This window comes from Chelonia mydas, chromosome 18 (assembly GCF_015237465.2).
Source record: "Chelonia mydas isolate rCheMyd1 chromosome 18, rCheMyd1.pri.v2, whole genome shotgun sequence".
NCBI classification, from domain to species: domain Eukaryota; kingdom Metazoa; phylum Chordata; order Testudines; family Cheloniidae; genus Chelonia; species Chelonia mydas.
Window position 1 is genome coordinate 15,494,191 of NC_051258.2, and position 9,468 is coordinate 15,503,658.

Consider the following 9,468-nt stretch of genomic DNA (forward strand, 5'->3'; position numbering starts at 1 on the left):
TCGAATGTATGCAGAATTCTAAGCTCTGGGCCTTTAGCCCAGGAGTTAACAGAGACGAATTGCTGGTTATATCTTAAAAAAACAGCCTTTTATTTATTTCAATGTTTTACAGTGGCAATTATTCACACTGAAGCCATTAACCAGCAACACCAAACCAGCAATAATAACAAATACTTACATACCACCTTACATCTGCAAAGCACTGTAAATATCGACTAATTAATCTTCACAACAACACTCCTGCAAAGTAGGTGTCATTATCCTATGTTAGTGATGGAGAAAGAGAGGCAAAAAGAGGGGAAATGACTTGCCCAAGACTGCACAGGGAGTGAATCTGAGAACTGATTGGTTCTCAGGCCTTTGTTTAGGTCACTTGACCATGCTCCCATTCATGCCGCAGACTCTGCCTGTGTTCCCTTGCGTGTATACTTTCAAGTGTTTTTTCCCCCTCCTCATTGCTTCTTCTCATGCAACTCTGGCGGACAAGGAAATCCTAGTGCTGTGAGGCCACACGTTGCTTGTTATTGTAAATAGACTATTTCTCTCAAGTACTTACATGGCCTCCATCACCGTAGTATCTGTGCGTCTCACAATTTTTAATGTATTTATCCTCAAAACACCCGATGAGGCAGCGCAGTGCTATTATGCCCATTTTGCAGGTGGGGAACTGAGACCCAGAGAGACTAAGTGACTTGCCCAGGAAGTCTGTGGCAAAGTAAGGAATGGAAGCCAGGTCTTCCAAGCCCAAAGCCAGTGCCCTAACCACCAGACATTCCTTCCTACTCCATCTCAGATGAAGTGTTTTTTGAAACAAGGCCATTTCTGCAGGGCGCCAAGCTACTTTTTGGACAACAGATGCTTAGCCCTTAAATGCAGAGTTTTAGAGCACTCTAAATTTCCTGCCTTTGCTTGGTTTTGTATTGAGCTGATTGACTGAGTTCGATGTGAAAACATCACCCGACCAATATAGCCCTGTTGGATTGCAAACCACTCCTAATTTTTTGGTTCATTGGCAATCATCGACTAGGATATTAAAAAAAATTAAAGTTGCTCATGAACCATTCACATGGAATATTCAGTGCTCCTTATTCATGGTGTGGGATTAGACAATGAAGTCACATGGTGTTGTTTTTGTTTCTTGATTAGTTGACACTTTTCAAGCATGAGAATAATGACCAGCAAATGACTAAGAGCAAATCCTCTTGTTTAGTCATGAACACCCTACTTTACATGTGAACAAGCATTCCCCAGACAACCCTGAGAACAAACCTCATGTGTACAATCACTCATGACTAAACCAAACACCCCTTTGGGATTTTAATGAAACTTGGCCAACACTTTGTGCAGTATTCACAAAGCTCTAGTTTTGGGTCAAGCCTTATAATTTTACATATAAGGTTTTGGATTGAATTGATTTTTTTTTAAACAAAGAGATCCAGGTTACAGAATGACCTCTTCTCCGATTCAAGACATTTGCTAAACCAGGATGCTCTCTTTTGGGGATGTCCTAATTAAGAGATTTCAGAGTAGCAGCCGTGTTAGTCTGTATCCGCAAAAAGGAGGACTTGTGGCACCTTAGAGACTAACAAATTTATTTGAGCATAAGCTTTTGTGAGCTACAGCTCACTTCATCAGATGCATGCAGTGGAAAATACAGTGGAGAGATTTTATATACACAGAGAACATGAAACAATGGGTGTTACCATACACACTGTAACCAGAGTGATCAGGTAAGGTGAGCTATTACCAGCAGGAGAGGGGGAAAAAAACAAAAAACAAAAACCTTTTGTAGTGATAATCAAGGTGGGCCATTTCCAGCAGTTGGAAATGGCACACCTTGATTATCACTACAAAAGGTCCGTCCGCCCCTTCCCCCCCCCCCCCCCCGGAAATTATTAGTATGCTTGAAAGGTTTGAGTGCCAATTGTGTGCTCAGCACTGTCCAAACATATAGGACAGTATGGTTCCAGACTCCAGGACTTTACAAATTATAGACTCAGATGCAAATAGGACATCTTGTGATGGGGAAGGTTCAGGGACGGTGCAGCTGGAATCTTGTAGAGGTCATTGATGAAAGTTTAATGTCCCCATTGAACATAAACAGGTCACCCTGTGGATCAAAAGCATTAGTCTGTGGTGTCTGTGCACACGACACAGCCCTTAAATAGTTAGTCCCTTTAGTGCTTTGTTAATTACTGTGTTTTTCCCTTACACCCTTAGTACCTAGTTTCCTCATTCCGCTCCTCCATGGTAGCTGCACTGTAGAATCTCTTCCTCTTGTTGGCATCTGCTGTAAGAACATAAGAACGGCCATAATGGGTCAGAACAAAGGTCCATCTAGCCTTGTATCCTGTCTTCTGACAGTGGCCAATGCCACCAGGTGCCCCAGAGGGAATGAACAGAATGAACAGAACAGGTAATCATTAAGTGATCCGCCCATTCCCAACTTCTGGCAAACAGAGACTAGGGACACCATCCCTGTCCATCCTGGCTAATAGTCATTGATGGACCTCTCCTCCAAGAATTTATCTAGTTCTTTTTTGAACCCTGTTATAGTTTTGGCCTTCACAACATCCTCTGGCAAGGAGTTCCACAGGTTGACTGTGCATTGTGTGAAAAATACTTCCTTTTGTTTGTTTTAAACCTGCTGCCTATTAATTTCATTTGGTGACCCCTAGTTCATGTGTTATGAGAAGGAGTAAATAACACTTCCTTATTTGCTTTCTTCACACCAGTCATGATTTGATAGACCTCTAAAATATCCCCCCGAGTCGTCTCTTTTCCAAGCTGAAAAGTCCCAGTCTTATAAATCTCTCCTCATATGGCAGCTGTTCCATACCTCTAATAATTTTTGTTGCCCTTTTCTGAACCTTCCAATATATCTTTTTTTGAGATGGAGCGACCACATCTGCACACAGTATTCAAGATGTGGGCATAGCATGGATTTATATAGAGGCAATATGATATTTTCTGTCTTATTATCTATCCCTTTCTTAATGATTCCCAACATTGTGTTCACTTTTTTGACTGCCGCTGCACACTGAGTGAATGTTTTCAGAGAATTATCCATAATGACTCCAAAATCTACCTTGAGTGGTAACAGCTAATTTAGACCCCATCGTATACATTTCATATGTATAGTTGGGATTATGTTTTCTAATGTATATTACTTTGCATTTATCAACACTGAATTTCATCTGCCATTTTGTTGCCCAGTCACCCAGGTTTGTGAGATCCTTTTGTAGCTCTTCACAGTCTGCTTGGGACTTAATTATCTTGAGTAGTTTTGTACCATCTGCAAATTTTGCCACTAGTCGTTCCTAAGGAATGAGCCGGAGGTTGCTGGTATCACATGCTTGAATAATTCCAGTGATTCCTTTTTGCTTGTGGCACTCAGGTTCCGTTCCTCTCCTACATGTGTCTGACGTTTGCTCCCGCAGCTTGGACAATGCAGAGGCGGGGCAGCCACGAGGAGGGTCTTTCACTCCTGTCCCCAGCAGAGAGAGCCATAGGACATCTCGATTCCTTCCCCTGGAGGCTGGGAGAAGGTAGCTGCTGGGATAATTTGATCAGTAGGAGGGAGACAGAGTCAGTGACTGAAAGGCTGCTGGCTGGGTCTTGCGGGCTGGGAGCACTGATCGGCATTCTTCTCGCTCTGCCAGACCTGGTAACATCAGCATTCCCAAAAGATTACAGTAACCATTGCAGATACTGTACTTGAGCATGGCTGGAGAGGATATCTGATTGGGGTGATGACCCAATACTTGTAATGACTGGGTGGAGGTGAGGCAGGTATAAAGGCCTGTGAGAAAGGAACACAAGGCACAGAGAGCAGGAACAGGGGAAATAACAGCTGTTGCTCAGAGGAATGAGAGGCGCAACTGCTGAGATCTTATTCAGACAGGTGAGTGTCTGCAGATGACTGTCAGGTGAGCTGGGGTTTGTTAAGGTTTTGCTTGTCTATGGCTGCATTTCTCCACTGGAAACTTCTGTGTGGAGGCTGAGTGAAGGGGAGGGATTGTGATCTGTTGATCATAAGGAGGTGGAGGCAAGGCAGGTTCAAACACCTTGTGTTCTCAGAGCGCCCATCCAGCAAACGAGCAGCAAGCACTGGAGTTCCCAGAGGAAATTCTGGGAAGCAGACAGGCTGGAACCCTGAGAGATTCCAGCATGGGAGGAAGGCACATGAAAAAACACCAGCCAGGAGAGGGAATGGCTGGGGAAGGATCAAAGGCAGCCCTGTGGAAGTTGGGCAATGTCTGAAAGCTCATCAGGGCAGGGACTGTCTTTATTTTGCCTCACGCCCAGCACTGAGCATGCGGTGAGCACTTCAGTAAGATGTAAGTGCGAATAAGGCTCCTCTCTCCAATGGAGGAGCAGGCGTATGAAGTGCAAATCTGTTTCCTCTCTGGGAAAAGAAGGCGGAGGGTTTCCAATGGTAAGGTTTTCACTGGGAGACAACACATCGAGCAAAGCTTAGCGGGTGACAGACAGAGTCCAAGCATGGGATAGCCAACCAGCAAGAGTAGAGAGGAAATATCCATGGAGGCTTTCATCCTAGCTGCCCAGGGAAGGTCTTCTGCTGAGGAGGAGGAACACACCGGCACAACCAGTGACCAAGAAGCCAGCACTGTAAATGGAGTCTCTGCAAAAACAGAAGAGGCAATTTGTGCTGATTTCACTGTGAGGAAACCTGGCTCAAGACAATAGTGTTGGAATGCTGCCTTCCACAACCTAGGAGCAAAGATGTGGGGAGAAGGGTGGAGAATAGCTCAGAGCATTCTGAGGAATAACCACTCAGTACTGTCCACCGCATGGAATCGAGTGATGTAAGTAAAGCAAGTCATGGTAAAATCAAGGATTATTTCATGGGCCCACAAGCAGGAGGGAGAACGTGTAAGACCTTGATAGGTGTTTTCAATGTGACATGGCAGCAAAAAAGCCAATGAATGTCATCTTGGAAGCTGCAAGTTCAATCTGGGCTCCTCAATGCAAGAAAGATCTTGGAACTGGAGGGAGAGCAGAAAAAGGGTTACTAAAGGGGCCTAACCTATACTGAAGTCAACAGTAAAATTCCCCACCGAGCTGCAAGATTAAGTCCAAAATGCTTTGTGGGCAAGAGGGATTGATTTAGGTGGGGGGAGAAAACTAATCTAATCGGCTCTGTCAGACCTACATCAACTTTATTTTCTCTGTTCTTTGTGGTATCTCTTGTTCTGGATATTTTAAAACTAGACTAGATGAAACATTAGTAAATGAGCTGTAGAGAACCCCCCAGTCTTGGCCAGAGGGATGGGCCAAATGACATCACAGATACACAGTTCTATGCTGGGTTCTCTCAGCTCCAGGCTGCTGCTGAGAGCAAACGGTTATTAGGGCTAGGCAAGCAAAATATTCAATCTCCTGACTATTGTCTGGTATTGTTTAGCTGAGTTGGAGCTAATATGGCTGAATAATTTCCTCTTCGGAGGGCTGTGACGGTGGGAGGGGGGCTCCACTCACTGCTAGTCGGGCTGCTCTGGGGGTTAGCTCATCAGGTCGATGCCCCTTCTCATGGTTGCACGCGATCACTCTGTCTCTTTCTCAGCCTCTCTCTCAGTCGAGGAACCGCAGCATCCTCTTCATGATTTAGCCCTCTGGCCAGGTCCCCCCTTCCGGGGTACAGTCCTTCAATTCTCTGTCACTCCCAAGCAGTCTTCCTGTTCACTGCCAAGCCAGTCTCTTCTGCACCCTCTCTGGCTGCTAGGGGAATCCAGGCCCGGCCACTACTCCGGGTTCCACCCACTACTCCCGAAATTCTGGGCTTTTCTCTCCCAGGCCTCACTACTCCTTCCCTCGACTGTTTCCTACCCCTCCTGATTCCCCTCCCTAGTACCAGCCCAAACCCTCCTCCTCCTCCTCCTCCTCCTTCCCAGGGCATGACTGCCCTTTTCCCACCAGCCCCTGTCTGTTCCCAGCTTCCTGGCTTTATAGGCCTTACCTGTTCCTGCATAGCTGAACCTGCTTGCAATCAATTCCCTGCTCCCTGGCTCTCCTTTCCAGGTGCAGCTTGTGGAGTTAATAGGCCTACCCGGCCACTTTCACCCTTTCCAGTCCTGTGTGGGAGTAGACACCCCATCACAAGGATGTAGCCAATTTCCATCTGACATGCACCATCTAGAAAGGAAAGTTAGAGAATGAACAATGATCATTTGAGGGCTGCTTTCCCTATGTGCCTGAGCCCCTTGGAAGGAGCATTGATTGCAGACGATACCAAGCAGGTGCTTTGCAAGTGCTTTGGAGAATAGAATTAAAATTCAAAATGATCTGGACAAACTGGAAAAATGGTCTGAAGTAAAGAGGATGTAATTCAATGAGGACAATGCAAAGTACTCCACTTAGGAAGGAACAACCAGTTGCACGCATACGAAATGGGAAATGACTGCCGAGGGAGGAGTACTGCGGAAAGGGATCTGGGGGTCAGAGTGAAGCACAAGCTAAATATACATCAACAGTGTAACACTGTTGCAAAAAAAGCGAACATCATTCTGGGATGTATTAGCAGGAGTGTGGCAAGCAAGACATGAGAAGTAATTCTTCCGCTCTACTCTGCACTGATTAGACCTCAGCTGGAGTATTATGTCCAGTTCTGGGAGCCACAGTTCAGGAAAGATGTGGACAAATTGGAGAAAGTCCAGAGAAGAGCAACAAAAATGATTAAAGGTCTAGAAAACATGACCTATGAGGGAAAGATAGAAAAAATTGGGTTTGTGTAGTCTGGAGAAGAGAAGACTGAGGGCGGACATGATAACAGTTTTCAAATACATAAAAGGCTGTTACAAGGAGGAGGAAGAAAAATTCTTCTCTTTAACCTCTGAGGATAGGACAAGAAGCAATGGGCTTAAATTGCAGCAAGGGCGGTTTAGGTTGGACATTAGGAAAAACTTCCTAACTGTCAGGGTGGTTAAGCACTGGAATAAATCGCCTATGGAGCTTGTGGAATCTCCATCATTGGAGGTTTTTAAGAGCAGGTTAGACAAACACCTGTCAGGAATGGTCTAGATAATACTTATCTGCCATGAGTGCAGAGGACTGGACTAGATGACCTCTCAAGGTTCCTTCCAGTCCAATGATTCTGTGATTCACTTTAACCTACATGGCCACCTGCAAGGAGCTTAGGGACCCTCAGCTTACAGTTTTAGTCTCTGTAGTCAGGCAGTGATCTTAGCACTGGACTGTGGTGTCAGTTCCAGATCTGAGTCTGCACCGATATTAACACAGATCTGTATCCAGCTCTGTGTTCTTATGGTGTAATTTTACCAAATCATTATGCTTCAGCTCACTTCCATAAGGATGAATGATGTTAATAAGCAAGCCAGTGCTGAGCCCATGCAATGCTCAAGTGATCAGCAAAGGGCAGAGGTGGGGTATGGACAGATCCCTTCAATATTGGGTAGTGATGCAAAGGCTTGAATATTTTAGAGGCCAAATGTCAGAGTTTCCCTTTGTTTTGCTAGTGTGCATTGTCCTGGTCAGTTAAATGTGGGATCTGTTTGCATCCAGCCAAACGGGGGGCTAAATTCTGGCCAATGGAGCACCCTGGGGAGCCTAAAGAATAGCGTCGAGGAAACATAAATGGGAGTGCCTCTGTGAGCAGTGGGCAGCGGCTCTTGCTGCATCTGTTTGGAATGTACAACATACTTTTCCCAGTACAATAGCTAGTATTCAGGGAAGATGAGGCCTTTTCCAGTCCAGTCCCTCTTGGAGGATTGAAGCGCTACCAGCAGCTCTAACGAGCCCTCCTTATGGCACGGTCATGTGGGCTGCACGCATAATTTGTCTCCAGCGTTCGAACAGGCTGTGACTTGTTTGAACCGTCCAAGTGGTTTGGATTTCCCCGAGATGTGGCGTGCCATGTGAGCTGGGCGCAAATGGAGAGACATCACCCTCTTGCATGATGACATCTTGCTCAAGGGGCAGCATCGCTTGTGTATCCAGTTCCACTCATTTGCTTCCTACAGGAAATGTTCTTAGCCAGTTCAGAAGTTTTCGTTCTGATGTCTTGCCAGAGCCGGAGCCTCACAATGGCAAGGCCTGCAGCCAGAGTGAAGCAACCCAGCGTGTGTCTCATACATATTCCTTGTGCAATTTTTGCATCGTCCAGGATTTATTGTTGTCCTTTTCTATTGCACAATGCACGTATCATGGAGAGAGAGAGAGAGAGAGAGAGAGAGAGAGGGCCAGGTCATCAGATGGTTTAAATTGCCGTAATACCACTGACTTGAATGGAATTGTGCTGATTGATGCCAGGGGATCTGGCCCAGAGAGCCATGTAAATTCTAGATCTTCGTTCCTGAACAAAAGCTTCCATTTATATTTTCTATAACACTGCTACCAAGACCCCAGCACTCAGGAACATCCTTACAAAAACAAATGCACAAATAGGATGGAGTTAGATTTTATTTCATGGGAATTTAACTGTCGATCGCCTTTTGGTCCACGGCAGAATGGCTGCATTCCCGTAGTGCTGCGAGCGACTGTATGGGCTGATGCTCTGCTGGCCAAACCTGCGGCTCCTCAAGTGGATCAGTGTATTCCTCGCATCCAGAGAACCGGACCTTTTCATATGCAGGACTCTGTGCTTTAATTGGCTTCTATGGCAATGCTTTGCAGAGCGAAGCTCCATCTAGCCTCAAGGTCTGAAACACCTCTGTGAGCGGGCCAAGGCGTGAATGCATAATCAGGATTGTCGAATCTGTTTCTGCATTATTCATCCTATAAAAGGCTCTCGATCTTGGAAACGGAGCTAAATGGGGAGGGGTCACAAAAGCAGGTGCTCTAATTGGTTGAAGGAGGCAATCCAAAGTTAGCAGGCTCACAAGCTCACCTACCATGCCCCCACTCCCGTAAAGATCTGTTCCTAAAGTTAGTAGAATTCTTGCCAAGAGAGGGTTTTTCCTCGCACAGATGAGGAACGATTCACTAGCCTTTAAGTAAATAAATGCCTCCCCTCCCCCACCCAGCCTCTCAGTACCCTAATTAGCAACTCTACAAAATCAACCCAGAGTCTTGGAGGAAAAATCCGCAGAGCACAATTTCAACCTTCCAAATTGCTATCGCGTGTGAAACTCCTCAAGCACAGCCATGGGTCTGGCCCACAAAGGCCATAACGGATTTAATAATCAGTGATAAAGCAAGCCACAGAGAATAACGGAGAGGCGAAAAGGACATGCCGGGGGTGGGACATTATTGATTGTTTAGAATTTTGTTCAGCTTTGTGGGGAGTAGGAAGGGATTTTCTAGGTTCCTATTACAAATACATCAATGACTATTTATAAAAACACGTCTGAAAAAAATGAGTGTAACCCTAAGAAACACGTATAGTTTTATTTAAGCCCAGTATAACCTTGGGGGTTGACTTGTTCTTCCAGTTCGTTCACTCCCTATTCCTTGAAAAATGAGTTGAATAATTTCCAACGTCCCTGCGTC